Source organism: Myotis lucifugus, unplaced genomic scaffold (genome assembly GCF_000147115.1).
Source record: "Myotis lucifugus unplaced genomic scaffold, Myoluc2.0 scaffold_243, whole genome shotgun sequence".
Taxonomy (NCBI): Eukaryota; Metazoa; Chordata; class Mammalia; order Chiroptera; family Vespertilionidae; genus Myotis; species Myotis lucifugus.
The window spans coordinates 534,921-555,584 of record NW_005871291.1 but is presented as its reverse complement, the minus strand read 5'-3'; the positions used below and the strand labels follow the sequence as shown (position 1 = coordinate 555,584).

Below are 20,664 nucleotides of genomic sequence, written 5' to 3'. Positions count from 1 at the left end.
TGCTTGCTCAAGGTAACACAGATAATAAAGGAGAGCAGTAGGATTTGAATCAAGAAGTCAGCCTTCAGAATCCACACTCATCCATTAAGCCACAATACCAAGGATGAAAGATCGGAATGCAATTATGAAGCAGATATAGCTGTGTATTTGCACACCTCTTTTTTTATGGTGTTAATATTTGAAAATGTTTCTATAAAATTGCAAGTGCACCTTTCCTCTGCTGGGCTGGATAGGGAGAAATCGTGTTGCAGAGAAAGATGGAAGAGTTGAGACAAGGTTTGCAGGAGATCAGCAGGCAGGATGAATACTTTGACTGGCCAAAGGCCACCTTATGGCTTTGAGGTGTAGTTGGAAGCATATTGAACTAGAAGCCAGGAAACCTGTGCCCTCATTCCAGCTCTGCCACTAATGAGCAGTCTGACACTGCACCTCACGGAACCTATCACACCACCTCGGTGTCCTCATCTAAAACGAGGCATTAGGTCCAGCATCTAGACCAAGTTAATTTAGACCGATAGTCTCTAAAGACTGCCCCAATTCTAACTGTACTGTATTATTTTATTAAAATCCAGACACCATCTTTCAGCCACAAAAACCACCAGGAATATCTTTTCATCTTAGTAATGAGATTTTTAAAATTAAATTTTTCATTAAGTTTAAAGAATGCATGTTATACTATTAATTTCAAAAAAACTGAATTGACATAACTTTGATCCAGTCTGGGGACCTGAGTACTTGTGTTTTGGTTTGTGTCCACTAGCTGTAGGACTCTTGGGCCAGCCCATGCTTGACCATGAACCTCTGGGTCCCGACCAAAAGGAATAATTTCCACATTCTTTTCCTGATATGAAATTATTCACGGCCTAGTTCCTGATATGAAATTATTCACGGCCTAGTTTCAAACAAGTTAATAAACTTTTTGCAAGTTTGTGATATCTATTTAACTATTTTATATATATATATATATATATATATATATATATATATATATATATATATAAATTGATTTCAGAGAGGAAGGGAGAGGGAGAGAGAGAGATAGAAACATCAATGATAAGAGAGAATCACTGATCGGCTGCCTCCTGCATACCCCACACTGGGGATTAAGCCTGCAACCCGGGTGTGCCCTGAGCGGGAATTGAATTGTGACCTCCTGGTTCGTAGGTGATGCTTAATCACTGAGCCATGCCGGCTAGGCCGTTTAACTATTTTTGAAAAGCATCTTACAAAAACATCCGCTGCTTGCTGAAGAAACAAAGCCCTGGGGCTCCTCGGCTGGTGACATTATGTAGCATAAATCTACCAGTAACAGACAAAACCCGGGGCGGGGGGGTGGCAGGGGGAAGGAATGATCCTTTTCTAAAGGCACCTGGCAAAGTGGTGGCTAAAAGTTCCAGAGGTTAGCCTTCCTTGTTTGGAAACTTCCTTGCAGGAAACTTTCCACTACTTAGTAATTAGTACCCTCTAGACATCTGCTTCTGGAGGGGGTGGAGGAAGTACAAAAGCCACAGAAAGATTAAATCTAATTATTATGATTTCCATTTCTGGGGCAAAGCCTCTTCATAAATAATTATGTCTTAATGCAAAACTGGCCAATTTTAAGCACTGGCCCTATCATTCATAATAATGAGTAGATTTATAACCCACAAGCTCATTAGCTATAGAAGGCTAATTAGGACTTTCGCTAAAAACACCACTATGTGAACTGCTCACTGAGGTAATCACAGCATTTTGACTCTGAAAACATCCACTTCTTACCAAATGAACTCCATATGCACCCACCAGGGCAAGAGTGAAGGGGTAACTACACCACCGGGAAAGAGGGTTAACAGTTCTTTATGCAATGACCCTCAGATGGAGGTTAGGTTTCTGTTTTCCTGAGGGTATATATACTTAAACATGAGTGAATGGAAATCATGGCAGAACAAAACACTATAAAGAGCAGTGTATAGGCATGAGAAAGACCTGCAGTCTAATTCTGGCTCCATTTCCTCCCATTTAGCATGAAACATTGAACTAAATACACCTAAAGCCTGATTCTAATCTGCACATACAATGGAAAAGAACTAATGCAGAGGCTAATTTTACTTTCTGGTTAACGAGATGCATTTATTTTATTAATTTTATACATACACTCCACTTACATGTGCCAGGCATTTTTCTAAACTCTTTATAGTTATAATCTTCAGGGAAATGCCTTAAAGGAGATGGCATGACTATCCTCACTTACAGTTGAAGAAACTGGATCATGTCAAGAGAGTAAACCATTGGCCACGCTCATACATCTAGTGGTTCTCATTCCATGTGGTATGTTACAAGTTCCTCACAGGAAAATGCTAATTACAGCCAAAACATGATCACAGCCAAATGTGGATCAAGATCTTAGGTTATTTTAATTACAATTCATATGTACTATTACTGAGATGTCTGTCAGAAGGAGTAGCTACTTGAGTGACTCATGTGATATGGTGATTTTTTAAAGATAATTATCAATATTTAAAACTATACTGTTGATTGTTTTGCTTTTTTATTTACCTCCTTTCACTAAGAATAAAATTCATAAAGGCAGACTCTTCTCTGGCTTGCTCATTACTCTTTCTCTAGAATCAAGAATAAATAAATAGAGTCTCTTCTCTCAGTGATTTGAAGGTAGATTAATTTGAAGAAACAAACTATCAGGAAGAAAATTTGGAAATAATTAAAATAACACTGCCAAAATATCTATAATGTGAAAACTCATGAAAAGTCAAGTCACATCTATTTTAACAAAGAAAACTATATATATGAATTAATTCTTATCAACCCTACCATAATTCATCATTAATCGGTATTCCAATAACTTTTTCCCTTTGTATCATTTTAATGTATGTTATTCGCTACATTGCTTCTTATGGTTGACTACTCTGTGTCAACTCTACCCCTCCTAATGATTCACCAATAATGGTAAGTCCATCCCTTTTCCAATTCTCTTCAGATAACAGGCTTGTAATATAATTCTCTTCAGATATAACTAGGTATTTGTTGGGTGCGAGTCATTCAGTTCCAACATATACAACTATTCGTAGCAGCCTTGGAAATAGTGTGTTGCAAGATGATGCTAAAAATGTGAGATGTTGCAGGGTCTTAAAATTTACAGTGAAGAGTTTTATCTTCATCTGAAGTATAATGGGAAGCCATCGAATGGTTTTAGGATCAAATGTGTGGTTCACAAAGATCAACCTGGCTACAGTGTGGAGACTAATTTTGCAGGTAACGTGTGTATGGTCATTCAACCATTGGAAGGTTACTGTAGCAGTCCAATAAAATGCAATAGTAAATTGACTATTGACAGCCACAGTTGTAGCACTCCTGAATGTAATTCGTTGGATCTGGGAGATATTTTAGCAACAAAATCAACAGGACTTGTGGTGAATTGGATTTGAGGAGAGAGAAGAACGATGTTATAAGTGACACTGTGTTCTGTATGTATAACTAGAATTTACTAGATAAATGTGTGGCATTCACAGAGATGGGAAAGAGTTGAAGAAAAGCAGGCTCGGGGCTGAGAGATTATATGGCATCATCACATTCTGTATGATCCTATTTTTACAAAACAACAGCAACAACACAAGAATATATGCTCAGGGATAGATAAGATTTTGAAGGAAAAAAAACTCAAATACTAACATTTTAAAAATAAGCACAGTGATAACAGAAAAGACTATCAGATTATTGATCATTTTTGTATATATTTTTTTCATAATTTTTAAAAGGCTTTTTAAAAACATGTCATTCCAGTCCTTGTCATACCCAGACTAATTACTACTCTGTGACTCCCGTCTGCTATCATGTACTTTCCTTTAGAAGAGTTTATGAATTCCACGCCTTGCTATGTCATGATGCCCTGCTTTGCTGCAAACCCTGGCCGGGGAAGAACTAGTTTCTTCTGGCTTCTTGAAGTGTTCCGCACAGAACCCAGTTCTGTGGCTTTTTATCTACTTCCACAGTTACTTACACTGGTAACATCTGTGCAGGACTGTTCTAGGGAACAACCAGTGCTGTTTAAGTTAGCATATCAGACAGTTCTTTGCAAAAAAAAAAAAAAAAGAAGAGAGAAACTAGCAACTGAGGTTTCAGCTATGGACGGGACACGTTTATAATTTATGATGCGCTTCCAACCAGAATTTACTCCCAGGAGGTAAAGAATGACATGCACACCCACAAATCCCCATCCCTTCCCTGGCATCCTGTCCAGCTCAGAGCAGTCTGGTAATCTATGGGCTTTCGGTCAGCTCTGCAGTATAAGTTGGTAAATTAGCAATATGGTCTGGCTTAAGTACATTTCACATCTGGTTAGCAACAATAATACATGTTATGCTTCATTTATACAATCCATTACACCTATTTCCACTGGTTGGTTTTATCTTTTACTATTATTTCAATGTTATTTCAAAAGCTCAGATAAATTAATGCCTGAGCAAATGCATCCAATGGCTCATAGACTATCTGTGAAGGGCCTCCTTGAACTTTCTTTGAGTTGCTAAAGACAAAAGTAACAATTTCTATCTCCCAATAAGCCACCTTGCATTAACTATTTTCACTGTATAGAACTCTATTTAAAACCTTCAGGGTGCTTTTATGATTTAAAAGCAAACTGAAAGAAAATAAAAATAAAACCAAAGGAAGAATGGGAGATTCTAGGTACCACAAGAATCTAAGGTCAGTGAGATAACAGCACTGTCATTTCTCCTCAAGCCTAAAACATTTGCCTCTGTGCAATCCCAGAACTCTGACACAATGTAAGGCTTAGTTCTTCCCGATGGTGGTTCTTCCTCAAATTCTGTCCTCAGAGAAAACACGCTGGTAAACTTCTTTTAAAATATATTTTTATTGATTTCAGAGAAGAAGAGTGAGGGAGAGAGAGATGGAAACATCAATGATGAGATAGAATCATTGAGCAGCTGCCTCCTGCATGCCTCACACTGGGGATCAAACCCACAACCCAGGCATGTGCTCTGACCAGGAATCAAACCATGACCTCCTGGTTCATAGCTCAACACTTAACCACTGAGCCATGCCAGCTGGGCAACACACTGGAAAACTTTTATTATAGAAAAGGCACCTCCAGAAAAAAAAAAGCAAATCAGATGTGCTGCTATTAATTTTCAGGAGGCCACATAGAAGAGCTGATCCCAAAATTTGGAGTCTTAAAATCCCTTTACACTCTTCAAAATTATTGAAGACCCCTAAGAGCCTTTGTTTATGTGGGTTTTACCTATCTATAATTAAGTTAGCCTGGCTAGAGGCTTATCAATTTCCTTAGTCTTTTCAAAGAACCAGCTCTTAGTTTCATTGACTTTCTCTATTGATTTCCTGTTTTCAAATTCAGTCCATTCATACTTATTATCTCTTCTTTTCTGTTTACTTTGGATTTAATTTGGAATTTCTTTTTCCAGTTTACTATGGTGGGTAGAGAGTAGTTAAGAATACAACTACTAGTACAATTTGCCGCCACTGCATTGATTTGTACTAAGGAACCAGCAATTTTACCTGCTGTTATTTTTGTACCATTATGGCAATTTCCAAACACCAAAATAGAAAATAATGTCTTAATGTTATTATTAAAATAGTTTTGATCTTGCAGCTCTCTGAAAGAATATTACAGTTCCCTAGGGGTCCAATCCCACTTTGAGAACCACTGTCTTAGAATTTACACATATAAACTTATTTTGTATGCTATATTAAGATTACATACAAAATATGGAATGGTTAATGGTCTTCACCTCTTTTTGTCTAAAAATGTTTTTAGACAAAATGTATTTTCCCTCTAAGAACACAAATGACCCTTCGGGATACCTACTCCTTACACTACTGGTTACCTTTTGCTATCACAGAAATGAAGGTAGAAATAACCAATAAAAATGCCTAATCTGGGCTTTCAGACTTGAAGAAACTGATACCAAGAGAGGAAAAGTCACTAGTAGTAAGCTATAATTTCATGTCTCCTGCTTCCTAGTCAAATCATGTTTAATTTTTATATATAGGCCTTTACTCAACCATTTATTCTTCTCTCTTTGGTATGTATGTTTTCCTCTCTTCTTCTCCATTCTTATTCTTTTAATCAGGCACAATCCAAAATCATGCACAGCAATACCTTTTATATATGTTTTATTAGCTTAACCTAAAAGATCTTTAAAATACAGTCTCTGTGTGGTTTGGCCACATTTAAAAGGTGTGTTCTAGCCCAAAGCATTTAAATGTGGTTTAGTTTAAATCTCTAAATGATAATGTTTCAAGAGAAAACAGAATACATATGACTCCTAATTATCTTTGCATGAATTTGAAATCTTTACGGAGAACAAAATATTGCTTAAGTGTAAATAATTGCAGTGGAGAGGACATTGGTCCACCCCAGAGCACTGTCTCTGAAGAGAGCAGTGGCTCCGCCCTTCAGTGGCTGTGACCTTGCCTAAATTAAATATAATGAGTAAGAAACTACTGAGAAAAGAAAAGAGAAAGTGCAAGAAGAGAAAAATGCAATAGATCTCTTCAGTCCTAAATTACAGGTTTACTAATCTAGCTGCACCATATTGCAGATGTTTCTTGATTCATTAAAGTGAACCAAAGCAAATTTCCTCCTACACAGAATAAAATTGTTACCTTAACCACAACATGCCCCACCACTTCCCCCTCTACCACCACCAAAAGAGATGTGAGATTATGTGGGAATTGAGCGTTGAATAAGAGCTTTTAAAATGTTCCCATCTGACATCTATGATGCCTTTAGCTATTAAAATGTGGATAATAATTCTCTTGTCAGTCAGTTAAGTGTGACTGAGGTCTTGATAATTGAATTTAAAAGAGCACTTCATCATAGATAAAGGACAAACTGGGTTTGAATATCTTCCCCAAAATATATTGTTACAGGGCCTTTCGGTGTCCAGTATATGAAATAAGCTGGTGGCCTATTTAAAATAAAATATTTAGAAATCGAAGGGGTATATTTCTTTCAAGAGCTCAGTATAATAATCTGAGTGCCAAGAATCCTACTACAAATGGATTTTGTAAAGCTGAATTCTATTATAGAGCTTAAAAGCCGGGGTTTTTATAGTTATTTTTTAAAGATTTTTTAATTTAATTTATTGGGGTGGCAATGGTTAATAAAATTAAATAGGTTGCAGGTGTACAATTCTATAATACATCATCTGTATTTTTTATACTTATTTTTGAAAATTATATCTTAGCTCTTTCTATGTTTTGTGTAATACATATCAAAGATGTCTCTAGGGCAGTGATGGCGAACCTATGACACACGTGTCAGAGGTGACATGCGAACTCATTTTTTTGGTTGATTTTTCTTTGTTAAATGGCATTTAAATATATAAAATAAATATCAAAAATATAAATCTTTGTTTTACTATGGTTGCAAATATCAAAAAATTTCTATATGTGACACAGCACCAGAGTTAAGTTAGGGTTTTTCAAAATGCTGACCGCCGAGCTCAAAAGGTTTACCATCACTGCTCTAGGGTATGCCCACTGAGCATGTCATTCAACACACAGTCCTGGCATATATTTTAAAAACACATACAATGACCTACACACTTGCTGTCAATCATTCATGGCTTTTTATGGCTCAATTTAGTGAAAACAGTGCTGTAGATTTCTGTTTGTTCTGTTACAAAGGCACATTTATTAGGTAGCCACAGTTTCAAGTTTACTGTATTATCCAGCATTCAGATTTTAGCCATAACAAATTGCTAAAAATTGAAACTCCTTTTTTGTGTTATCCTATATAATAAAAGGCTAATATGCAAATCGACCAAACAGTGGTCACTATGATGTTCAGTGACCACTAGGGGGCAGATGCTCAAAGCAGGAGCTGCCCCCTGGTGGTCAGTGCGCTCCCACAGGGGGAGCACCTCTCAGCCAGAACCTGGGTTCACGCTGGCAAGCATAGTGGTGGTGGCGAGCGCAGGAGCAGTGGCGGGAGCCTCTCCCGCCTCCGTGGCAGTTCTAAGGATGTCCAACTGATAGCTGTCAGTCAGACATCCCCCGAGGGGTACCAGACTGTGAGAGGGCGCAGGCCAGGCTGAGGGACCCTCCCCCGACTTCCCCCCCCCCCCCCAGTGCACAAATTTCATGCACTGGGCCTCTAAACTATAAGGGATTATCTAAAATTTCATCCTGTTTCTGAAACACTGGCTTAAAAACATTTTGTGATATCTTTCTCTGATCCAACAATTATATAGACATTACAGGTCTAAACCTGTTATTCCACAGTCCAGAGGGAGAAACTGAAACAGTGGCTGTTTGCCCCGTGGGGCTCTCCATATATGTTACTGTCACTTTGAGGCACTAAAAACAGACCTGAAATCCTTTCCCCCTATGGGAATGGACTGAACAGTTTTGGGAGAAATTATAGGAATAGTAGGACTCCTTAGGAGAGTTCTTCCAGGCCAGCTTTATTCCATTCCTTATCTGTGAATGGACAGGACAATAGCAGACACTTTCTAATAAACCACGGTAAGAGAGAGAGCAAATGCTAAGTGGGAAGATTCTACAAACAGAAATGATCACTCCAGATTGAAGACAAGGACTGACCACAACAAATGTGAATGTTTGAATATTTAGTTTTACTGAGTACAAACTGAGAACATCACCCTGAAATCAGGACTCCACCCTCTGCTATAAAATTTGGGTGAAATTAAAAGTGGAAAAGAGAAAATGTGGCAATTTATCTCCATTTTATAAAGAGCAAATCTTCTGTGGTCCAATGGTCACTCAAAGTGACAGAAGCCAGAGTATTTTGGGATGAAACTGGGTCAAAGAAGCGGACAGCTGAGAGGAAGGAGTTTAAATTTATGTTCCATGTTCTAGACACATTCCAGAATATCAAAATGAAAATAAAGCAAGGCAGATATTAAAATGCTCCTTTTACAGGTAAGGTAAAGAGTAAATAAAAGAGATGTAAGAATTCAATAATAAAAATCACCAATGACAAAATGCATAGTTCAATTCTACAATACTCTAAACTCAGACTCCACTTCGTGAGTTACTTTATCAAACTGTCAGCCCATGAAGGTTATCAGAATTTTTACTTATCTCTCTATATATCTATTATATATGTTTGATGTTAAATATGTCTGTATATCTAGATCAGGGGTCCTCAAACTTTTTAAACAGGGGGTCAGTTCACTGTCCCTCAGACCATTGGAGGGCCGGACTATCGGACTATAGTTAAAAAAAAAACTATGAACAAATTCCTATGCACACTGCACATATCTTATTTTGAAGTAAAAAAACAAAACGGGAATACAATATTTGTATTTTCATGTGGCCCACGGGCCGTAGTTTGAGGACCCCTGATCTAGATAGATAGGAAACATATACATAAAAATACAAGGATGGGCCAAAGTAGTGGTAATACAAATAAATAATACAATAATTAATAAATAATAATACAAGATTAGTGGTAATACAAATAAATACAATAAAACAATAATTAATAAATAATAATACAAGATTAAACTGTTTCACATAACTGTAAGCCTACTTTGGCCCACTCTTGAAAGTATATTCATATTTTATAGATAAGTATATATAAAGGGAGAAACAGACAAATAAACAAAAAAGATTTTGTAAATCTTCAAACTCGTCCCATACTTCAATTACTGAGTCAGGGGAAAAGAAATTGGGCCACGGTTCCTTTTCATTAAAATTGAGTTTGAGCTATTATATTTGGCCTAAATATGATTATCCTCTTTTCTCAAATGAGTTTGATCATTGTGGAAAAAAAATATGGATTTTCAGCCCTGGATCACAACCTTGAATCCATCCTGAGCACACTTTATCAAGAAATAGTGTCTGTATGAAAAATAAAGATATAATATGCTTGCATAAATATAAGAATAAAATTTAGATCCTGTGCCAATAGAAGAGCAGTAGGAAGGAGAGTGTGGAGACTTCTCTGTAACACCCAACACTGTGGCTCATAATCACTAATGGATGCCACAAAAAATGAGGCAACAGGGAACCAGGCTGACCAAAGCTTCCTGTTTAAGCAAACTGAACCAGGCCCAAGTTATACTGGAATTCCATAAGTAAAGTGATATAAGGACACTTAAAAACAATTTGAAGTGAAATAAGACAGACAAAGACAAATACTGTATGACCTTACTTACGTGTGGAATCTAAAAAATACCAAACTCACAGAAACAGAGAACAGATTGGTGGTTGCCAGGGGCAGAGGGTGGGAGTATAATGCACAGCATCGTGACTATAGTTAACTGTATTTTCTATTTAAAACTGCTAAGAAATACATCTTAAAAGGTGTCATTTTTTTTGCCCTATCCGGGTTGGCTTAGTGGATAGAGCGCCGGCCTACAAACTGAAAAGTCTCAGGTTCCATTCCAGTCAAGGGCACATGCCCAGGTTGCAGGCTCAATGCCCAGGTTGCAGGCTCAATCCCCAGTGGGGGGTGTGCAGGAGGCAGCCAATCAATGATTCTGTCTCATCACTGATGTTTCTATCTCTCCCCTCTCTCTTCCTCTCTCAAATCAATAAAAATATATTTTTTAAAAACTTGTCATTTCTTACGACAAATTTTTAAAATTGTAATTATGTGAGGTAATAAAATTTAACTAATCTTATGGTAATCATTGTGCAATATATACATATATCAAATCATTATGCTGTACACCTTAGAGTAACACAATGTTATATGTGAAACACAAGTAAAAATGAGGGGGAAAAGTAATAGGTAGAGTAATGTAAAATATATGAAAAGTTCACTTGTATGACTTCAAATTCTCGATTGCAACTAATCTTTAAGAAACCATCATTTGTACATTTTTGGTACAGAATAAAAGAAGAATATCTACAATTATTTGAAAGGATTCTTAAAATATTGCTCCATATTCCAACTACTATTACAAGCAAAACTAAACCATATGAACACATATCAGTTTTAGAGGAAGTGACTAGAAATAAGTTGGGAAGCAATTCAATTGTTAGAGTCTCACGAGATTTAGAAAGTCACTGAAATGGGAAGTAAAGATTTTCTATGGCAGGTGTTTGAATTAAAGTAATTACAGGTGTGGTGCTCAACTTTTCTGTTATAAGTAATTTTGAGGGGGACTTTTAACATATGTTCAAACATCAGAAAACCGTATGATATTTTAAATCAAACCTATTTATATCCAATAATATTAGTACTTGATTTCAAATAAAATGCATTTGAAAAACACACACCATGATATCAAAAATCTAAAAGGGACAATACCCTAAAAGATTTTTCTTTTGAAAATTAGATAAAAGAAATCTTCAAAGACACACCTCATCATCTGACAGCAATGTCCAGTGACACCCACTATACCTTGATCAAGGTGAGCAATAAATAGCCCCAGGTTTATGGAATGAGGTATGTTCAATTGTTGAAATGCTACTAAATAAGTTCTTAGACAAATAACATTACACATGAAAGCACTGCTGATTAAAGAAATAAAAAGTAAATACTAAAACATATTTTAAATAGGAAAAAGCAAAGTTCAATATAAATACTGATCTTATCTCCAAATTGGGAGAATCTACACTAATAAAAGAGAAAAATGGTAATTGGCGTACGACCGCTACCCTTCCCATTGGCTAATCAGCATATCCTTATGCAAATTAACTGTCAGCCAAGATGGCGGCTGGCAGCCAGGCAGCTGGAAGCGAACATGAGGCTTGCTTGCTTCAGTGACTGCAGACTCCAACGTTCCCTGCCTGACTTGCCGGCCTCTGAGCTGGCAGTTTGAAACATTCTAACAAATATAGCCGGCTGGGATCTCAGAGCTGAAGTTATACATTGTTTCGATTATAGAACGGCAAACAAACCAGCAGCGGAAGCCTCAGAGCTAGAGCCAGAGCTAAAGCTGGCCCAGAAGAAAAAAAAAAAAGAAAAAAAGGAGTGGTTGGGAGCTTCAGTCAAAACCGCCAGCTGGAAAGCAGCCCTCAGCCCCTCACCCAGACTGGCCAGGCACCCCAGTGGGGACCCCCACCCTGAAGGGTGTGTGACCAGCTGCAAACAGCCATCATCTCCTCATCCAGGCTGGCCAGGCACCCCAGTGGGGACCCCCACCCTGATCCAGGACACCCTTCAGGGCAAACCAGCGGCCCTCAGGCCTCTATCCTATATAGTAAAAGGGTAATATGCCTCCCAGCACCGGGATCAGCGGAGCCGCGAGGCCTCCTGCCACCAGATTAGCATGACAGGGTGCAGCGCCCAAACCCCCTGATCGCCCTGCGGCTCTGTGTGTGACAGGGTGTGGCATCCCAACCCCCTGATCGCCCTGCGGCTGTGTGTGAGACAGGGGGTGGCGCCCCAACCCCCCCCCCCCACGGGCCCTGCTCTGTGTGTGACGGGGTAGAGCCATAACCTCCCCATCGGCCCTGCCCTGAGTGTGACAGTGGCGGCGCCCCAACACCCTGATCCGCCCTGCTGTGTGTGTGACAGGGCTCGGTGCCCTAACTCCCCTATCAGCCCTACTCTGTGCATGACAGGGGGGAGCTCCCCAACCCCCTGATGGGCCCTGCTCTCTGCGTGACAGGGGGGGGGGCAGTGCCCCCACCCCCTGATTGGCCCTGCTCTGTGAGTGACAGGGGGCAGCGCCCCAACCCCCTGATTGGCCCTGCTCTGTGCATCACAGGGGGTGGCTCTGCAACCTCCCCATCGACCCTGCCTTGAGTGTGACAGGGGGCGGTGCCCCAACCCCCCAATCGGCCCTACCCTGAGCGTGACTGAGGGTGGCATCACAACCTCCCGATCCGCCCTGCTCTGTGCATGACAGGGGGCGGCGCCCCAACTCCCCAATCAGCCCTGCTCTGAGCCCGACCAGGGGCTGCACCTAGGGATTGGGCCTGCCCTCTGCCACCCAGGAGCAGGCCTAAGCCAGCAGGTCGTTATCTCCCGAGGGGTCCTAGACTGCGAGAGGGCACAGGCCGGGCTGAGGGACCCCCCCTTCCCCCCCGAGTGCACAAATTTTTGTGCACCGGGCCTCTAGTACTATTATATGAGACAATTTTTGAACACTGATTATAAACCTAGACTAAATATTTTAAATTGTTTGCGGGTAGTTTTTATCGCACGCTAACAGGTGGCGCGTGGCACGGGCCATTTTTGCTAATTTTTTGCGCAAATGGCAACGCTCAGTAAAATTACGATAACTTTAGTTTACGTATTTATACGTTACCCGCATTCTACTGCTAGTCTATAAAAAAACGTATTAATACTTGTCCCTCGCTCTACTTACTACCAGTCAACATAAAACGTATAAATACGTTTCCCACATACAATGTGTTAAGAATCTAAGCTTGTTGAATTAAGAAAGATAAAATAGCCCAGCTGTCATGGCTTAGTGGTTGAGTATCGGACTATAAACCAGGAAGTCACAGTTCAATTCCTAATCAGGGCACATGCCTGGGTTGCAGCCTCAATCCCCAGAGTGGGGCATGCAGGAGGCAGCTGATCAAAGATTCTGTCATCATTGATGTTTCTATCTCTCTCTCCCTCTCCCTTCCTCTCTGAAATCAATAAAAATATTTTTTCAAAGAAAGATCAAATAAATTATACTTCAAACAAAAATCACCTATGAAAATACTGACCCAAAATATGGATTTTTGAAAAGTCTACATCATGTTCTAGTGAAAAATCATGGGTTATCTTAGAGATGTTTTCAAAAAGTTAGCTTCAGAGAGACATATTCCTTTAATTTTGCCTTTGTGCCTGTCCTTGGGTGAAACAATAGACTGAAGGAACCATATGCATAATCCAGTAACCTAATTTTTATTCATGTATTCATAAATAAATACTAGAGTTATCAACAGTGTGTCAGGCATTTGAGGCTCCCTACTGTGATTAAATAATATCTATATCCTATATGATAAAGAGGTACTATGCAAATTGACCCTCACACCCTTGCATCACAAGATGGCCGCCCCCACGTTGTCACAAGATGGTCGGCGGGGGAAGGCAGTTGAGGGCGACAAGGCCTGCTAGGGAGGGCAGTTGGGGGTGATTGGGCCAACAAGGGAGCAGTTAGGTGTCAATCAGGCCGGCAGGGGAGCAATTAGGGGGTGATCAGGCTGGCAGGCAGAAGCGGTTAGGGGCAATCAGGCAGGCAGGCAGACGTTTGGTTGGGAGCCAGCAGTCCTTTATTGTGAGAGGGATGTCCAACTGCCGGTTTAAGCCCAATCGGGATCGGGCCTAAACCGGCAGTCAGATTCCCCCAAGGGGTCCCAGATTGGAGAGGGTGCAGGCTGGGCTGAGGGACTCTAGTATATATATAAAAGCCTAAGCAACCATTACGACCAGTCGACCACTCAACTGCTAGACCGGTCACTATGACACACACTGACCACCAGCGGGCAGACGCTCAACGCAAGAGCTGGCCCCTGGTGATTAGTGCACTCCCACAGCAGGAGCCACTCTCAATCAGAAGCCAGGCTCACAGTTGGCAAGCACAGCTGCGGTAGCGGGAGCCTCTCTCACCTCTGCAGCAGCGCTACAGAGCAGTGGCAGCAGGCACAGCAGGCAAGGGTGAGTGGGAGCGGCATGGCACCCGGCCCTGGCTCTGGCTCCTCCCCGGCTGCCTGCCACTCGTGCACTGCTACATCCTGGGGATCAGACCAAAACCAGCAATCCGACATCCCCCAAGGTGTCCCAGATTGCAAGAGGGGGCAGGGCAGGTGGAGGGACCCCACCGGTGCATAAATCCATGCACCGGTCCTCTAGTATAATACATATGGTTAAATATTCAATGGTCACTATATTATTTTTAAAATTGAAATAATAGTTAAATTAAGAGAGAAACAAAGCATCTTTTATAATGGTGAAGGGTACAACTGCATGTAGTGAAAATATTACTGATTTATCTATGTGCTGAATATCATAGTAACAAATGGGTCAAAACATCTGGGTCTGCAGGGACAAATAGGTATAAGTAGCTAGGTGTTTTAACACAGTTCTTCTTCTTAATACAAATAAAATAACCAAAAATTACATGAGAACTGACTAAAATAAAATTAATAAGAATTTAATTAAACCCAGTACTCTAAAAAAAGGGCATTTCCTTTTCAAGTACCATGAAAAAAGTAATCAAATTTTTTTCATATATCTGGCGAAAGGAAAAACCCAATACATTATTTAAAATTGAAAGAATACAAATCGTAGTCATGAGAATACAATCTAATTTTTAAAAGCAATAGAAATTAAAAGTAAAACCTGTATCCAGCTCCTTGAATATTTAAAAGCATGCTCCTAAACTTCTTTTGAAGCAAAAAGTAAATTAAAACATCAGTTGCTGAAAAAATTAGTAAGAATAACCCTTCACTTCAAAATTCATGAGATGTAATCAAAGCACTAACTTGGAAGGGAAAAAAATGGAAGACAATCATTGTTTTGTTTTGTAGCTATTATCATCACTTTTAAGAGAGAGACAGAGATAGTGAAGGGTAAACTGACAAAAAGGACAGAGAAAAGTGGTCAGAGAAGTCCCTGGTCATTGTGTTGTCACCATAACAACAATAGTAACAAGGTGGGCTCTGGACTCAGGGCCTGCAATCAGATTCTCTTTCTCCCATGTACTAACTGAGTGACCATCAGCAAAGTTCCCCATTTTTATTTTTATTTTTTTCAGTTGCAGGTTACATTCAATATTATTTTGTATTTGTTTCAGGTGTAGAGCATAGTGGTTAGATAATCTCCCAATTTTAAAAATAGGGATAATAGGTACTTTTTCATGAGGCTTTCATGAAGAGTAAATAAGTTATCAAAAGCAAGAACAGTGTCTAGACAAAGTAAATTCCCAATAAAATTAGCCACTTGAAATTACAAGAATGCAACCTGAAAAGAGAGGGGGAAGATAAAGATGGTAGCCGGCAAGAGCATATAGTGTTCCTACATAACATTTTGGGGGTGGGGGGGGAAACCAGTAAGGATATCTAGACTGGTTCAAGTTACTTCCACTCGTGTCTTCACTTGACATCTGAAAGGCCTATCATCATTATTAATTTAATCACAATCAATTTTTATTTTTGTTTAGCATAATCATTCTCAAATATGTTGAACAAGTATCTATTAAGCATCTGTGAAGTGACAGCCTCTATGTGAAAAGTTAAAAAGCAACACATATCAGTCTCAGAAGGTAAATCAGATCTGATTTTTAGACTAGCCAAAAGTCCAGATATTCATGTAAATTTTCTTTTTTAGTTAGCTCAAAAATATTAAGACCTAAGGTGAGGGGCGGGGGTAGGCTAAAAAAACTCAATGTGTGGAAAAAGGGGACATATGTAATACTTTCAACAATAAATATACATAAATTATTCCCTTGTATTCTTGGAAATAAGATGCCACTTAAATAAATACTGAAGTCACATAAAAGTCAGGTAATAGGAGGCACAGAGTTGTTCTTTATGGTTTTATTATAGCAAGAATATCAAACCATCACTTGCCAGAGTTGTCTAGAATTCACCAGAAAATATTAATAAGAAATGGGATCAGTTTAGGAAAGAGAAATACCTGATATCCATAGCACAGCCCTCCCAGTCTCTCTGGCTAAGAACATAATAATTTAGCCCAGGATTTCCTCTATTGCTGAAAAAAAAAAAGCTTCACCAATCATCATGGGCTTAAGTGCAGTTCTAATTTTTGGACTTTAGAATTTATCTGCTGCTAAGAAAATACTTTGCCTTGTGTGTCTAAATCTTTTAACATTTTGCGATGTTATAGAGATTGCCAAATATATACTAATGCTGAACTTCAAAAGGAGAGGTATATTTAGCCATTTCTTAGGGCGGGGGGGGGGGGATGATACACAGAAGATAATTATGTACCTGAGAGCAATAACAGGAGTAAAGAAAATGGCTAACCTATCATGTTATTTCTAACTAGAGGCTCGGTGCATGAATTCATACATCAGTAGGGTCCCTCGGCCTGGTCTGCGGGACAAATCTTCTTAAGGATGGAGAAGACTTGATGGATGAGAGTGTACTGAAGTTCTACACTCAGCAGTGGGAAGATTACCGGTTTTCCAGCAAAGTTCTGAATGGAATTTGTGCCTACCTCAATAGACATTGGGTTCACTGTGAATGTGATGAAGGACGAAAAGGAATATATGAAATCTATTCTCTCGCATTGGTGACTTGGAGAGATTGTCTATTCAGGCCCTTGAACAAACAGGTAACCAATGCTGTTTTAAAACTGATTGAAAAGGAAAGAAATGGTGAAACCATCAATACAAGACTGATTAGTGGAGTTGTACAGTCTTATGTGGAATTGGGGCTGAATGAAGATGATGCATTTGTGAAGGGTCCTACGTTAACAGTGTATAAAGAATCCTTTGAGTCTCAGTTTTTGGCTGGTAGAGAGAGATTTTATACCAGAGAGAGTACTGAATTCTTGCAGCAGAGCCCAGTTACTGAATACATGAAAAAGGCAGAGGCCCGTCTGCTCGAGGAGCAACAGAGAGTGCAGGTCTACCTCCACGAAAGCACTCAGGACGAGTTAGCGAGAAAGTGCGAGCAGGTGCTCATCGAGAAGCACCTGGAGATTTTTCACACAGAGTTTCAGAACTTGCTGGATGCTGATAAAAACGAAGATTTGGGTCGAATGTATAATCTTGTATCTCGAATCCAGGACGGCCTAGGAGAACTGAAAAAACTTTTGGAGACACATATTCATAATCAGGGTCTTGCAGCAATTGGAAAGTGTGGAGAAACTGCTTTAAATGATCCCAAAATGTACGTGCAGACAGTGTTGGATGTTCATAAAAAGTACAACGCCCTGGTCATGTCAGCATTCAGTAACGGCGCGGGCTTCGTGGCCACCCTGGACAAGGCTTGTGCGCGCTTCATAAACAACAACACTGTCACCAAGATGGCTCAGTCGTCCAGTAAGTCCCCCGAGTTGCTGGCTCGATACTGTGACTCATTGAAGAAGAGTTCCAAGAACCCAGAAGAAGCAGAACTAGAAGATACACTCAATCAAGTGATGATTGTCTTCAAGTACACAAAGGACAAGGATGTGTTCCAGAAGTTCTATGCAAAGATGCTGGCCAAAAGACTCGTGCACCAGAACAGTGCGAATGATGATGCCAAAGCAAGCATGATCTCCAAATTAAAGCAAGCATGTGGATTTGAATATACCTCTAAACTTCAGCGGATGTCTCAGGACATTGGCGTGAGCAAAGATTTAAACGAACAGTTCAAAAAGCACCTGACAAATTCAGAGCCACTGGACTTGGACTTCAGTATTCAGCTGCTAAGCTCCGGCTCGTGGCCCTTCCAGCAGTCCTGCACGTACACCTTGCCGTCAGAACTGGAACGTAGCTACCAGCGATTCACTGCTTTCTACGCTAGTCGTCATAGCGGCAGGAAGCTGACGTGGTTGTACCAACTCTCCAAAGGAGAGCTGGTCACAAACTGCTTCAGGAACAGATACACTTTGCAGTCATCTACATTCCAGATGGCAATCCTGCTTCAATATAACACGGAAGATGCTTACGCGGTGCAGCAGCTGACGGACAGCACTCAAATCAAAATGGACATTTTGGCACAAGTCCTACAGATTTTATTGAAGTCGAAGTTATTGGTCTTGGAAGATGAAAATGCAAATGTTGATGAGGTGGAATTGAAGCCAGATACCTTAATAAAATTATATCTTGGTTATAAAAATAAGAAATTAAGGGTTAACATCAATGTGCCAATGAAAACCGAACAGAAGCAGGAACAAGAAACTACACACAAAAATATTGAAGAGGACCGGAAACTGCTGATCCAGGTGGCGATTGTGAGGATCATGAAGATGCGGAAGGTCCTGAAGCACCAGCAGCTGCTCGGGGAGGTGCTCACTCAGCTGTCCTCACGGTTCAAGCCTCCTGGTCATCAAGAAATGCATTGACGTTCTGATCGAGAAAGAATATTTGGAGCGAGTTGATGATGAAAAGGACACCTACAGTTACTTGGCTTAACCCTTGTAGAGGGTCTGACTGTGCCACGGCGGCCAATGTTCCTGGTGGGCAGGATGACGACCAGTTCCTAGCAGCCGCCTGCACCACTGGCCTCCCTTTTTAAACTGAGACCAAGACTCCCAGCAGCCGGTCTCAGATGTACATCAGAACTGCTCAGGATCGATACATTTCAGGTCTGTAAATATGGACACCGACGCCATTTAACCTAATTTAAGAACAGAGGGGAATGAACCGTCATGCTGAGGGCTGCATGCTACTGCATCTAGATCAATACATCGGCTACGTGCTAACAGTTGCCTCCATCTCGGCAGCCCTGAGTGTCGGCCACACTTTGAGAGAAGTCTGAATGGACCCGTGTGTAATCTGCTCTGAAAACCATTTGTATAGTATGTTTCATTTTTTAATGTGTGAAATAAAGAAAATTAAAGGAAAAAAAAACCAACCGGCTCTCTGACATCCCCCGAGGGGTCCCAGATTGCAAGAGAGTGCAGGCCAGGCCGAGGGACCCCACGGGGGCACAATCGGGGCCGGGGTTGGCCAGCTGGGGAGGGACCGCAGGAGGGCTCCAGGGCGTGTCTGGCCCCTCTCGCTCAGTCCCAATCGGCTGGACCCCAGCAGCAAGCTAACCTACCAGTTGGAGCGTTTGCCCCCTGGTGGTCAGTGCATGTCATAGCGAGCGGTTGAGCGGCCTTAGCATATCATTAGCATATTATGCTTTGATTGGTTGAACGGCTGATGGCTGAAAGGTCGACTGGACACTTAGCATATTAGGCTTTTATTATATAGGATTTACTTCCATAATGGTACCTTAAGAAAGACTGTGGAGTGTTATTCTTTTAAATCTAATTTCTAATGTACAGTGATGCTATGCCTGACCAAGCATTGTAAAAATGCTTTCAGGGGCTAGACAGGTAAAGTCAAAAAGTAAAGTGGGCCCATTTGGAGAAAAATCACATGGCCATCTTGGTCTATATTTTTGTTACCTATTTTTGATAGAGCTATAGTGAGAATATAAATGTATATAAACCCTATATAATAAAAGGCTAATAATCAACTAAACAGGTGGAACGACTGGTCACTATGATGTGCACTGACCATCAGGGGGCAGACGCTCAATGCAGGAGCTGCCACAGGGGGAGTGCTGCTCAGCCAGAAGCCAGGCTGACAGTTGGCGAGCGCAGCAGCGATGAAGGGAGCCTCTCCCGCCTCTGCAGCAGCACTAAGGATGTTTAACTGGCAGCTTAGGCCCTGCTTCCTGTGGGGAGCAGGGCCTAAGTTGTCAGTCAGACATCCCCCAAGGGCTCCCACACTGCGAGAGGGCACAGGCCGGGCTGAAGGACCGCCCCCCAAGAGCATGAATTTCATGCACCGGGCCTCTAGTATGATAATAAATGGCAAATACTGTTCAATATTTATGTCAGAGTCAAGAGGGGAGGGTTTTCACCCCAGCAAAGTGAAACCCATATCTCACCAAAAGTATCAGCTATTCCTCAGCCCTTATCTTATGACTGTCTTTGAGAATGTAGGTCCAAAGTCTCCTAACATTTTGATAATTTTTTTACATATTTGAAAATGTTTCTAAAATACCATGCTAACAAACAAAATGCATCTGTGAACTATTTTTAGGTCATGAGCCTGGTCTAGGTTTTCTAGTGGTCAGGAATATAGAGTACCTATA

The 20,664-nt window shown here is 40.5% G+C and overlaps 1 pseudogene; it reads left to right on the top strand.

The window, feature by feature from the left end:
- Positions 1–3,110: 3,110 nt before the first annotated feature.
- On the top strand, positions 3,111–19,310 carry LOC102432564 (annotated as a pseudogene).
- Positions 19,311–20,664: the final 1,354 nt, after the last annotated feature.